General features: G+C 34.0%; 1 non-coding gene across 1 annotated transcript; it reads left to right on the top strand.

The window, feature by feature from the left end:
- The first annotated feature begins 3,516 nt into the window (after positions 1–3,516).
- LOC128280164 (small nucleolar RNA R71) lies at positions 3,517–3,623 on the top strand. The gene has a single exon (XR_008270344.1). It is a non-coding gene; the product is annotated as a small nucleolar RNA R71 (small nucleolar RNA).
- The last annotated feature ends 8,904 nt before the right edge of the window (positions 3,624–12,527 follow it).

Below are 12,527 nucleotides of genomic sequence, written 5' to 3'. Positions count from 1 at the left end.
GTACTATGATGAATGAAAAATATATTTGGCATGTTACTATTATGTGTTTTATGTCATGATAAGATTATATGTTACTTTGTTGAGCTCACTAACTTATGGTATTTGTAATGTGTACAAGATTAAAAAAATTCATGAGCATGATAATGAAATTATGCAACAAATATATACAATTGAGTCTATTAGGTAAGTTTACGTTTATGATTATACGAGCTTGCTAATCACTAGTTGCATATGTTAATTGTTTTCTTTATTTTCTAGATCATCGGAAAGCTCGATTGGTTGGAACCTCATCAGAGAACATACACACTATCCGTCCATCATTTTGGAAGTTTTTGGTTATTTTTTTACTAGTTATAAACGGCACGTAATAGAAGCTTTTAAATTATTTTGCCAATGTGATGTGGTTTGAACTTACTTGTATTTATGGCTTGAGTTTGAGTTGTAAATGTCCAAGATATGTGTGTTTTGGTCACTTTATTTATGCCTCTTGAAAGTAGATGTCTTATGGCTTAGTGGATTGTGAATGAAAGGATTATTTAGTATGTTTGTTACATGTTCGAGGTGTGAACTTGTAGCATTGTAATTTAATTGATTTGGAGTTTGAATTGTGGTGCCAAATGATGGCATATTGGTTAGGCACATAGGTTGAATGATTTTGACATGTTTTAGGCTTATTTAAATATGTTTTTAAAGTGTGGAAATGTTTGATTTTGATTTGACTCGGTACCTAGTTTTGGACGAAAATTTACCTTGTTTTGGAGGATTTTTAATGTACAAATGGCCTGTGACACGAGCTGTCACACAACCATGTGCCACACATGACCTTGTGCTTTATAAACTTTAAGTGTAAAATTTTTCACATAGTCAAAGTTAGTTGCACAGTCTAAGCAAATGGCCGTGTGGGGTAGCCACACGGCTGTGTCCTTAAGCCACACAGCCAGGGCTCTATCACATGGTTGTGTAACCCCTGTTTCCAAAATTTTACATATTGTTCACATTTTTTTGTTTTAATCCAAATTAGTCCCTAGTTGTTTTCAAACTATTTTTAAGGTCCTTTAAACTCAATGTAAGGTCTATAAGTTTATGTTTGCCATGTTTAACAAATGATTTGATTATTTATATTTAAATTAATATTTGAGAAGTTTTAAGTTGTTAATTGTTTCTTTATTTGCTGTGATACTTTGTAACCCTAATCTGACAACAAAGACGGGTTAAGGGTGTTACAATTCAGCCATTTCTTTTCTCTTTTAAAATTTTGGTGCAATTTTCCTTTTAGTCCCCTCATTTCTTCACCTATTATCTTTCATTAAAATCCACTTTTATAATCTAATCAAGTATGATTAATTTCATGCTCAACTAATCTCTGTTTTAGCTCGGTTACCATTCCGATTGAGAATCTTGAAAAATGAACTTGTACTAAAACCTTACAACATGGTATTCATTATCTCTCTAGAATATGGGATATTTACAACCATCCCTTAAAGTTAATTCAATTTCAAATAAAAAAAAAGTGCGCATTGGGTTGTAGTTGTTTCACGTATAGTTGGGAAAACAAGTTGGTAACTTGCCGCATTCGAGTTCTCGAGAACAAGTTGCCATGTCCAAGTAGGAAAAAGCCAATTGGATACTATCAAGGGAGATAGTGATCGAATTTAAATGACCCACACAGTTGAGGTCGTTAATTTGAGTTGGGCTCTCTTAGATCGCAAGGCTGCCGAGATCTTAAATTGTGGACAAGTGTTATGCCATAAGATAGTCGGTAAAGGTTGGTTTGCAGGGCGTCCCAGAATCAGCTACACAAGGAAGAGTTGGTGGTTAAGGCGTCCTTGATCGCTATATCTAGCTTACCGTTTGGAAGTTAAAATTCACTTTCAAGGACCGATTCGATTCTAAAATATACTAAGTCTAAGGCTAAAAAAATTTGCCTATTTGATTATCTAATTTAATTTCAGTTATTTTATTTTATTTTTTTATAACTCAACTATTATTTTGTTCTATTTATTTTTACATTTTTAACCCTAATAAAATAAAACCCATTTCATTGTATTTTCAACGCAGCACGTTATAAGTCGTGGGCACAATAGTTGCCATGACTTTAGAATCTGGTCACGTAAAAAAACAATATTAAGCTTCCCAGTCCCTGTGGTATCGACCCTGCTTCTTTATACTACTTTTAATTATAGTTTAGTTAGAGCATAGGAAATCTATATTTTGTGGCCTCGATGCCCATCATTGTGTGTACTCCCAAGATGATAACTTTAATGATTAAAATGGAACTTCCTAAGTGAATCCCTTTGAATTAGCTTCTAACAAAGCCAAACATTCCTCGTCTTCATCACCACTTTGTGAATATGTTAGTAGAATATATTCTAACAGATCATCTAAAAAATTGAGTTCCAATTCTATTTAAGCCAACGATTTTATATCAAAAATAATAGAGAAGCCTTCAACTACATCTGAGGATTTAGTAGCATTGAAGTCATTAAAAGTCACCTTGTCATCCAAAATTCTCTTAACTTGAGTATATTGATGTTGCTTTTGGAATTGTTAAGGATACAGAGGTGCTGGGATTTTGATATCCTAGGTCTCAAGTGCGAAGTTCTTAGTTGCAGGAACAGGCTTTTGTACTATAGGAATTCCAACGTCTGGTTGAGTTTCCTCCTTATTCTGAGTAACAACGAGTTTATCTGTAGCAACAACTTTGGGTTCCAAAATTTTTTCACTCCTCAAAGTAAAAACTTGGCAAAGCTCTTTGCTCTTGCTTCTTAGATTTTCAATGTCGTTCGACAAAGCTCCTTGGGTTAACTTCTGAGCTCGTTGGCTAACTGTCCTACTTGGTTTCTTAAATTCTTCAACGTCGCTACTTCGCTTTGGATAAGTGCATCAATCTTCACTATGTACGTCTTCAGCAAGTTCTCAAGATTACTTGAAAGTTCAGTTAGTAGGGGTTGTTGCACTTGTTGAGAATATTCTAGTTGATAATTTGGTCGAGATGGCATAGAAAAGTTGCTAGTGCCCTCCTATTGATTACTCCATGGAAAATATGAATGATACTACAATGAAGAGTTATAATAATTCAAATGCAAACCTTGGCCACTCCTATTCTAATTTTGGTTACCCATGTAGTAGATGGATTTTGGATTTGATGGGAAATTTTCGAACATATGTCCGTCTCTATAATAGACACATGAAATGTTTTTAAATTGACTTAGCTGCTAACCTGTCATGTTAGCATTTGTACCATTAGTAGTAATGTTCTTAAGCATGGAAGACTTAGAAGATACCTGAGCTGCCCAGGAAGTAAGTGCATCCATTTCATGTACTCCGATCATTCTTATTCCTATGGCTATTCGATTGATTGGTCACTGATAATTGTTGTTCAAAATTCTTTCAATAATTTCATAAGCTTCATTGAATGATTTAAAAAGAAACGCTCCATTTGCCAAAGCATCCACCACCATTCTAGTATAAGCATTAAGACCAATGTAGAAACTCTTCATTTGAACACAATAAGGAATACCATGGTGAGGGCACTTTTGTAATAGCTCATTGAACTGCTCTCATGCCACATATAAAGATTCTTCATCAATTTACTGAAATTAGGTGATTACATTTAAGAGCTTGGCATTTAAAGAGGGAGGAAAGTATAGTTACAGATCCAGACAATAGGGAGTTTAACCATGCAAGTGCTCTATCTCTTAAGGAGTATGGAAATAATTTCAGTCTCAAGAAGTCCTCGATCACCTCGGTTAATTTGAATGAGTCACTTACTTTTATGAATAACTGAAGATGAATTTGTGGATCCTTAGTAGGCATCCCACTAAATTGACCCACAATTTGCAACATTTGGAACATGTAACACCCCTTACCCATGTCCGACGCCAGAACAGGGTATGAGGTATTACAGGACTTAAACATACACATTCATGCAAAAATCGAGCCATAAAATCTCTTTTAATTCAAAACCTTTCAAACACATGCATGTCATCCCTTATTTGGGTCTTGGGTCTACGAAGCCCAAAAAATTCATCGGAATTGATTCAGGACTAAATCGAGAACTTTAAGAAGTTTCAGGAAAACTTAGAAAATTTTCCCATCAAACAGGGTCACACGCCTGTGTGGACATAGGGACACGTCCGTGTGCCTTTGGCATGCCAATCTCCTCAGGTCGTGTAACTCTCTATTTATGAGATCAGCATGCACATCGAACCACACGGCTGGGCTACACGCCAGTGTCTCCAGGCTGTGTCCCTCACAAGGTTGAGACACACGGCCATGTCTCAACCCGTGTGGCCAACACTTAGGCTATTTTTCAAGCTTTCATGTTACCCATAATCTTTTACAACCTTATGCACATCAAAATCATAAACCATGGCATCATTTTAGTGATTAAAAACTCTTTATTAAGACATATCCTTAACATTAACATGTCTTCTTACAAGTAATACATCTACTCATGCAATACCAAGTCTAGACTCCTTATTTCACATTCATAAAACTAGTCATTTTGATGACCGCTTTTATCATTATATTATGGTTACCAACTTATTCATCAAGCACTCATGTTCAATCAAATAGATCCCTATACATGCCACTCACTTGAAATTTCTAATGTATTCTTCATTATTCCAAAGATAGCGACTTGATAGTTTAATGCTGCCTCTGACGATCTCCAACCCCGAGCTAACCTGAAAACACTAAAGGAAAGGAAGGGAAGGGAGTAAGCTTTATAGCTTAGTAAGACCATATGAAAATAATAAGCAATTTATCAACTTGCTTCTCATGGTAATACAACCCTATTTGCATTTTCACTCATGTTCCAGCCAAGCTATTTTCTCGAGTCGCAGTCACTACATTATTTATATCTGCAGCTAAAAAACTCAAAATTAAGATCTGATAATTTTCCATGAAACTAGACTCATATACCTTCTTATCATAAAATTTTAAGAATTTTTGGTTAAGCCAATTAGTACAGTTTATTCTGTAAAGTCACCTCTAATTCGCTGCCCGACAGCTTCAACCAGTCTTTACTAAAAATTAATTATCTCCTCATATGGAACTAGAATGATGTTCTAATTTATTTCTATTAAAAACATACTCATTAAGGAATATATGAATATAAATTATAACCCATAATTATTTGTGTATAATTTTTTATGATTTTCCCAAATTAGAACAAGGGATTTCGAAATTGTTCTGACTATGTCTCACACAATTTCAAATATCTCATAATATGAATTTTTTTTGCTTACACCGCTTCTTCTATATGCTACTAGACTCAATAAGCTTAAATTCCATAGTTTAATCAGTCTCTAATTCAATTTCTGCTATTTTTTGTGTATTTTCAAAGTTGGACTACTGCTGCTGGCCGAAGCTGTTTTATTACTATATTTCACTCTTTATGATCATTTTTAAATGGGCATTTATGCCAATCCATTTCTCCTCTCATGTTCATTAGGCCACCAAGTAAAGGAATATACATTTCATGTCTCAATTTAATGTGGCCTCAAAGTCTCACACATAATCATCAATCACATTTCAACCATCATGGTAAGAATACATATATGTACATCATAAACATAAAACCATAATCACAAGGTCACCACAATTTCATTTTCATAGGCATAACTTACTTATTTGTATCCTTACCAAAGGTGCATTGTTTCATGTTCGCAATAGCATTTAAGCTTTGAATACATACTTATACCTTTTCAGCATGCTCATATATTTACCTTCTCGCTTTCATCGCAAGCTTTGAACTATCCGTTGAACCACTTGGAATACTAGAGGAAAATCAGTAAATCTTACACATATCGGTGTTGATGCCATATCCCAGTTATGGTCTTACACTGGCTCTCATATATCCGTGCCGATGCATGTCCCAAACATGTCTTACACTAGCACATCTCGTAGTCAATGCATGCCCTAGACATGTCTTACACTGGCTTATATCTCGAGCCCGATGCATGTCCTAGACAAGTCTTACACTAGCTCTCGTCTCAATGCCGATGCATGTCCCAGACATGTCTTACACTAGAATTTCATAATGTGGCTGATGCATGTCCCAGACATGTCTTACATTGGCTCACATAACAGTAGTGTCTCGATGCCCGTATCCTAGGTATTTCTAAAGGTCCAACTAGGATTTCTCAAGGGTCACATCGTAGCCAAGCTTGTTCGAAGAATTGATCATACAATTCACAAGGTTCGTTACCATAAGAACTTTCAGTTCATTTCATCATTCTATAATTTACTCATCTCAACAAGATATCATATTTCATCAATTTCCAATATTTCATAAATACACAAAGTGAAATCGACATTTTAAGCTTTCGATTATTTCATAGGGTATAATATTTTCTCATACACCCTAGCACTAACACATAATTCAATACAATAATAACAAGGAGATTTTCAAGTATAACAATAATAACATTAATAACATACTTATTAAATCACACAGACTTACCTCAAATGAAATTTCGGTTAATTATTCTCTTTTTGCCTTTAACCACGCACTTTCTCAATTTAAGCCCAAATCTCGATTTTCTTGATCTAACATGATGAAATTCACTCATTTAATTAATGTACTAATCATTTCGGACCTAAAACATATTTTGGAAAAATTCACATTTTTTTCCCTAAACTTTTGCATAATTACGAATTTACCCCAAGGCTCGAAAATTGAAATTTATTAGATTTCTATAAGGTTTAAGACATGCTGAACATTTTTCTCTTCTATGGCAACCTCCAATTCTCACTATTTCATGCTTTTATAAACATTAACAACTTCTACTAATTAACCTGTTTTAACCATTTTCAACGAAAATCACTTAATAAAAATCATTCTCCTAACCTCAAGCATCCTTATTCTACCATTAAACATCAAAATGCACAATTATCTAGCATGGGTCAATTTTTTTAAACTTCAGTTTTCATGCAAATAAATGGTAGAAATAGAAAGGTTAAGTTTTTAGGATCTCAAAAATACGAAGAACATTAAAAACGAGGCTCAAATGCACTTACAATTGAGCTTTGAAAAGCTTGAAACCCTAGCCATGGAGTCATGTAAATTCCGGCAGCCATATGAAGAAGATGAGCAGATTTTTGGGCTTTTATTTTGTCTTTTATGCCTTAAAACACCCAAATGACCAAAATGCCCTTTTACTAACCCTTCAATTTTTACCCTTCCATGTCTAGTTTTGTCCATATTAAAATATGATGGTCTATTTTCCACTTAAAGACCTCTAGTTTAAACTCTCATTTCAAACAAGTACTTATATTCTAGAACTCATATTTTGCAATTAATGTTATTTAACCCCATTAATAAAATTGGGCACTTTATCAATAAAATGTACTTAACAAAATTTGCACACAATCACTCAAACATATCATGGACTCTAAAATAGTCATAAAATAAATATTTGTACTTCAAATTTGTGGTCTCGTAACCATTATTTTGACTAGACCCTATTTTAGACTGTTATAGAACATGATTGGCTTTAGTTCAAATTTCGGTGCCACAATTTTGGGTCTCACAATACCCAGGTTGAGCTCGTCGAAATGAGAAATAGCACATTGTCGAATGACACAGTTTCTGTAATTCGCAACGATGATTAAACTGTGAGCATTATAGGCAAATGCTACCCTTGAACATGTTGTAGAAGGTTCATTATCACCTAAATAATAACGAAAATGATTCAAGTAAAATAATACAAAATTGAACCAATATGCAAGATAATTAATTTCACATATAATTGACTAAAATAACAGTCCCCGGCAACAACGCCAAAAAGTTGTCTCGAAAATATTCGATTAATGTACAAGTTTACACAATCGTTGACAAATAATAAAGTAGTAAGTAAGAGTTATCCTCTCCATAGAGACTGTTTATACAAATCAAGTATTGCAAAATTAATACTTAGCAAATTTATTGGTGATGAAAATAAATCAAATATGATGAATTTTCTAACTTATACTAAAACTATCCTAAGTATGCATAAAATTTAAAAAAAACACAGAAGAAATAAGTATGCAAGTTTTTAAAAGTAATCACAATAGCATGTGTGTGTTAGTATAATTTTCCTTCCTAACTCGAAATTATTTAAACAATGTTAAGAGATGTTACGGAGATTCTGTGGCATATTGATAATTTCCTAACCTTGGTTTGACGAGTGCTCGGCTTTTCTCGAAGACCTAAACTTAACCTTTTAGTCTGCATATTTCTATGTCTAGTCCAACTTCAAGGTTACCTTTCCAGACATCATTTAAAGAATCACACTTTTTAAAGTATTAAGTTTTTTTTAGCACAAGTATGTCAATTAAGTTAGTGTTTTCATAAGCAGGAATCAAGTTATGTGAGGTAACAGAAATATTTCTACACTGGAATAGTTTGATCACTTTAATATTAGGGTTATACAAGGAAATAAAGTTCTTTTGATACTATTACTATTTTAACCTAATTTCATCATAAAAAAAACAAACATGCACCGTTTAGATATTGTGTCAAACATGCACAAAAATATCCCGCCACAACGACTCCGCCAAATGAAAAAGAGAATTAAAATTTCGCCAAATGAAAAAGAGAATTAAAATTTTCTCTCTGTATTTTTACTTTTTCCTTTATTTAATGAAAGTTTTAAATCATTCTCTAGTATTCATGATTGCTTGCTGTAACACCCCTAACCCGTATCTATCGCCAGTACAGGGTTATGAAGCATTACCAGAGTTTTCAAATCAAACATAAATTTCAAACTTTTCAAAACATATCAATAAAAAAATTAAAACCAATTCAAAATATGCGTATTATCCCTTAAACGAACCCTCGAGGCCCTAAATATGCGTTAGAAACAAATCGGGACTAAATCATAAACTTATAAAATTTTTTGGAAAATGATCAAAATTTTCAAAATACAAGGGTCACATAGCCAAGAGAAAAGCCCGTGTCTCAGGCTGTATGGACATTCGAAGTACGGACACATGGCCGTGTCCGAGACCAAGTCCGTGCCCATGTAACTCACTGAATTGGGTCACACGACCAAGCCACATGTAACGCCCCGTACCCGAGACCGTTGCCGGAGTCAAACATGAGGTGTTAACGGACTTAATTTATTACTTAAACAGCTCATACAATTCATTTTAAAATTTCCAGACAAGCTGGCTAACTGCATCACAGTCTCTTTAAAAATCATATCCTGAGTTTCAAAACTCGAAATCCAATTTCGTAAATTTTTCCTGAAACTAGACTCATATATATATCTACTAATTTTTTTCTAGAATTTTTGGTAAGGCCAATTAGTACAGTTTATTAGTTAAAGTCTCCCCTGTTTCAGGGTTCGACTACTCTGACCTCTGTGTATTATGAATCAGATATCTCCCTGTACAGAGCTTCAATGACTATGTCGTTTGCCTCTAATAAAACTAGACTCAATAAGGAATCTTTACATATAAAGCATGACTTCTAATTATCTTTGTAAAATTTATGGTGAATTTCCAAAGTCAGACCAGGGGATCCAGAAATCGCTCTGGCCCTGTTTCACAAAAATTTAAACATCTCATAAAATATAGCTCATATACCTGTTTCGCTTCTTCCATATGAAAATAGACTCATCAAGCTTCGATTACATAACTTATTCATTATTTAATTTCATTTCTACTATTTTATTGATTTTTCAAATTCACGTCACTCTCTGCTGTCTGAATCTATTTTATGGTAAATTTTACCTATTTCATGGTTTCCATGGATTAGCTAGCAATTTGACATACATAACACCAAATATGATCATGATTAGTCATTCCAATGGCTAATCATTACCAAGCATTTCCATACCACTCAATAACCATATCATAAGACCATATATACAAAATGATTATAATGCTATGCATGCCATACTCAAAATATACAAGCCATTATGCCAAGATGGTATACGGATAGTGTGAGCGAGCCTCTGACCGTTCCCGATTTTCGAGCTGGCTTGTCAAAACTACAAGGAATGAAAAGGAGGGAGTAAGCATAAATGTTTAATAAGTTCACATGCAAATAGCAAGTAACATAACCATATAAGCAAACATAAAACATCATTTGCATAATCATCACCAAGACATTCATATCACATTTTCATTTATCATCTTACCATATTGTTGTTACATCGATTTTTCAACCCGAGGGTTAAGTACATACCTGTTCAAAGTACCCATTTCACAAAACTTACCAATACGTCCCTTTCATCTTGAGTATTCCTCCATTTCAGTAGAACTTTACCCGTTGAACACATCGGAATACAACTCGGATATACGGATAATCTGCACATAAGTGCCTCATATGTAATCAAGCTACCATGTAACCCGTCCATAAGTGAACTCAGACTCAACTCAATGAGCTCGGATGCCTAGTTACATCTAACGAACTCAGACTCAACTCAACGAGTTCGGATGCCTAGTTACATCTAACGAACTCAGACTCAACTCAACGAGTTCGGACATTCGCATCCATAGGTGAACTCGGACTCAACTCAATGAGTTCGGATGCTCAACCATCCTAGTGACATGTCACTTGTATCCTAATCTATTCCTAAGGTTCAAACGGGCTTTTTCCTCGATCTCACATTGCCGTCTTTCATGGAATATCGGAACCGATACTCGGTAGCAATTCATATTTATCAAGTAGTAAACATAATTTGCATATTACTCAACATTAACCACAAAGCATAATATTTCACGATAAAAAAATCAGCATATCATATAATTAACATCAATAACTTAAAAATAACAATTATGCTACATTATTTACACATGAACTTACCTCGTATGCGAAAATGGCTACTTTTACCATTTCGTCCACAACTTGGTATTTTCCCCATTTTAGCCCGAATTTCAGTTTTCCTTGCTCTATCATTTAAAATATAGTCTAATTAGGACTCACATTATTCAAATTGACCCAAAATCATATTTTGGAAAAATTACAATTTTGCCCCTAAACTTTTGCATATTTACACTTTTGCCCCAAAGCTCGTAAATTAAACTTCAGCCTATTTTCTTATGTTTTATGACATGCTGATCATTTTTCCCTTCTATGGCAACATCAAATTCTCACTCTAACATGTACTTATGACTATTAGGTATTTTTACCGATTAAGCCATTTTGCTCGTTTTCACTTAAAACCGAGTAGCACAAGTTGTCTAAAATAATTTAAAACCTTATATTCTATCATAAAACACCAAAATACACAAATTTCACCTATGGGTATTTTTCCAAATATAAACCCTTAGGTTAAATTATTGCTAACATAAGCTAAATCGAGCTACCGGGACTCCAAAAACGTAAAAATCATTAAAAACGAGGCTAGAACGGACTTACAATCGAGCTTGGAAGCTTGAAAAACCCTAGCCATGGTTTCTCCTTTCTATATTCGGCCATGGGGTTGAAGATGAGCAAAATTGGCTTTTAATTTTGTATTTTAATTCATTTTACCCTAAATGACCAAAATGCCCTTACTACTAAACTTTCCAAAATTCCATCCATGTCCAATTTTGTCCATAGACTTAGAAATTGGTAAAATTCTATTTAAGACCTCCTAATTAATATTTCAAAACAATTTCATACTAGAAACTTCTAGAATACAAGTTTTGCAAATTATTCGATTTAGTCCCTAATTTCAATTTAAGCACTTTATGCATAAAATTTCTTCACGAAATTTTTACACAATCATGCAATCATATCATAGACCTCAAAATAATCATAAAATAATTATTTCTATCTCGGATTTTGTGGTCACGAAACCACTATTCCGACTAGGCCCATAATTAGGATATTACAACTCTCCCCCTCTTCAGGGATTTTCGTCCCCGAAAATCTTACCAGAAAAGTGGTCTTCACTTTTAATCTCATATTTGATGCCGAAGAACTTGCACTTAGACTGTACCTCCAATACATCTCTTCAATTTCTCATATGATCTAAAAGCTTACAGTCTCAACTCTCAACTGTTCTTAAATTTTCAACCCTTCTTAGTTTCCCATGATATCATGACATAAAACCCAGATCTCAACTTGATTTAATGGAGACCGGAATTCCAAGAAATCCAACAATCAAAGAGACCTGAAATTCCATGAATCTGATGAGTAGGAATTCATTCAATACAGATATGATTTATAGATCTCGCCAAACATTTAACAATAGGATACATCACATTTTCCTCTTTCCACCATAGAAATAATTCTGATATGGCCTCAAGAATAATCCTTCTCATTTCCATCCCAATATCAACACTGACAAGGATAATTTTGATAGATCCTAATGCTCGGCTTTAACCCCTTTAACAACTCCGATTTTATGTAACATCGGATGCTCTAAACTATCACATTACCTCGCTGTCTTGAAACACATCACAATTCATACAACAATACATTCTTGAAAGTCGAAGTCTTTGCTCAATGTAGACTAGTCTAGTTCGACGCTTGATTACCAATATTCTCATCTATCCGAACTCATCAACATGTAATAAACTTTTCAGCTTTCACAAGATGGAAA

This window comes from Gossypium arboreum, chromosome 8 (assembly GCF_025698485.1).
Source record: "Gossypium arboreum isolate Shixiya-1 chromosome 8, ASM2569848v2, whole genome shotgun sequence".
NCBI lineage: Eukaryota > Viridiplantae > Streptophyta > Magnoliopsida > Malvales > Malvaceae > Gossypium > Gossypium arboreum.
This window is presented reverse-complemented; position numbering and strand designations above follow the sequence as displayed.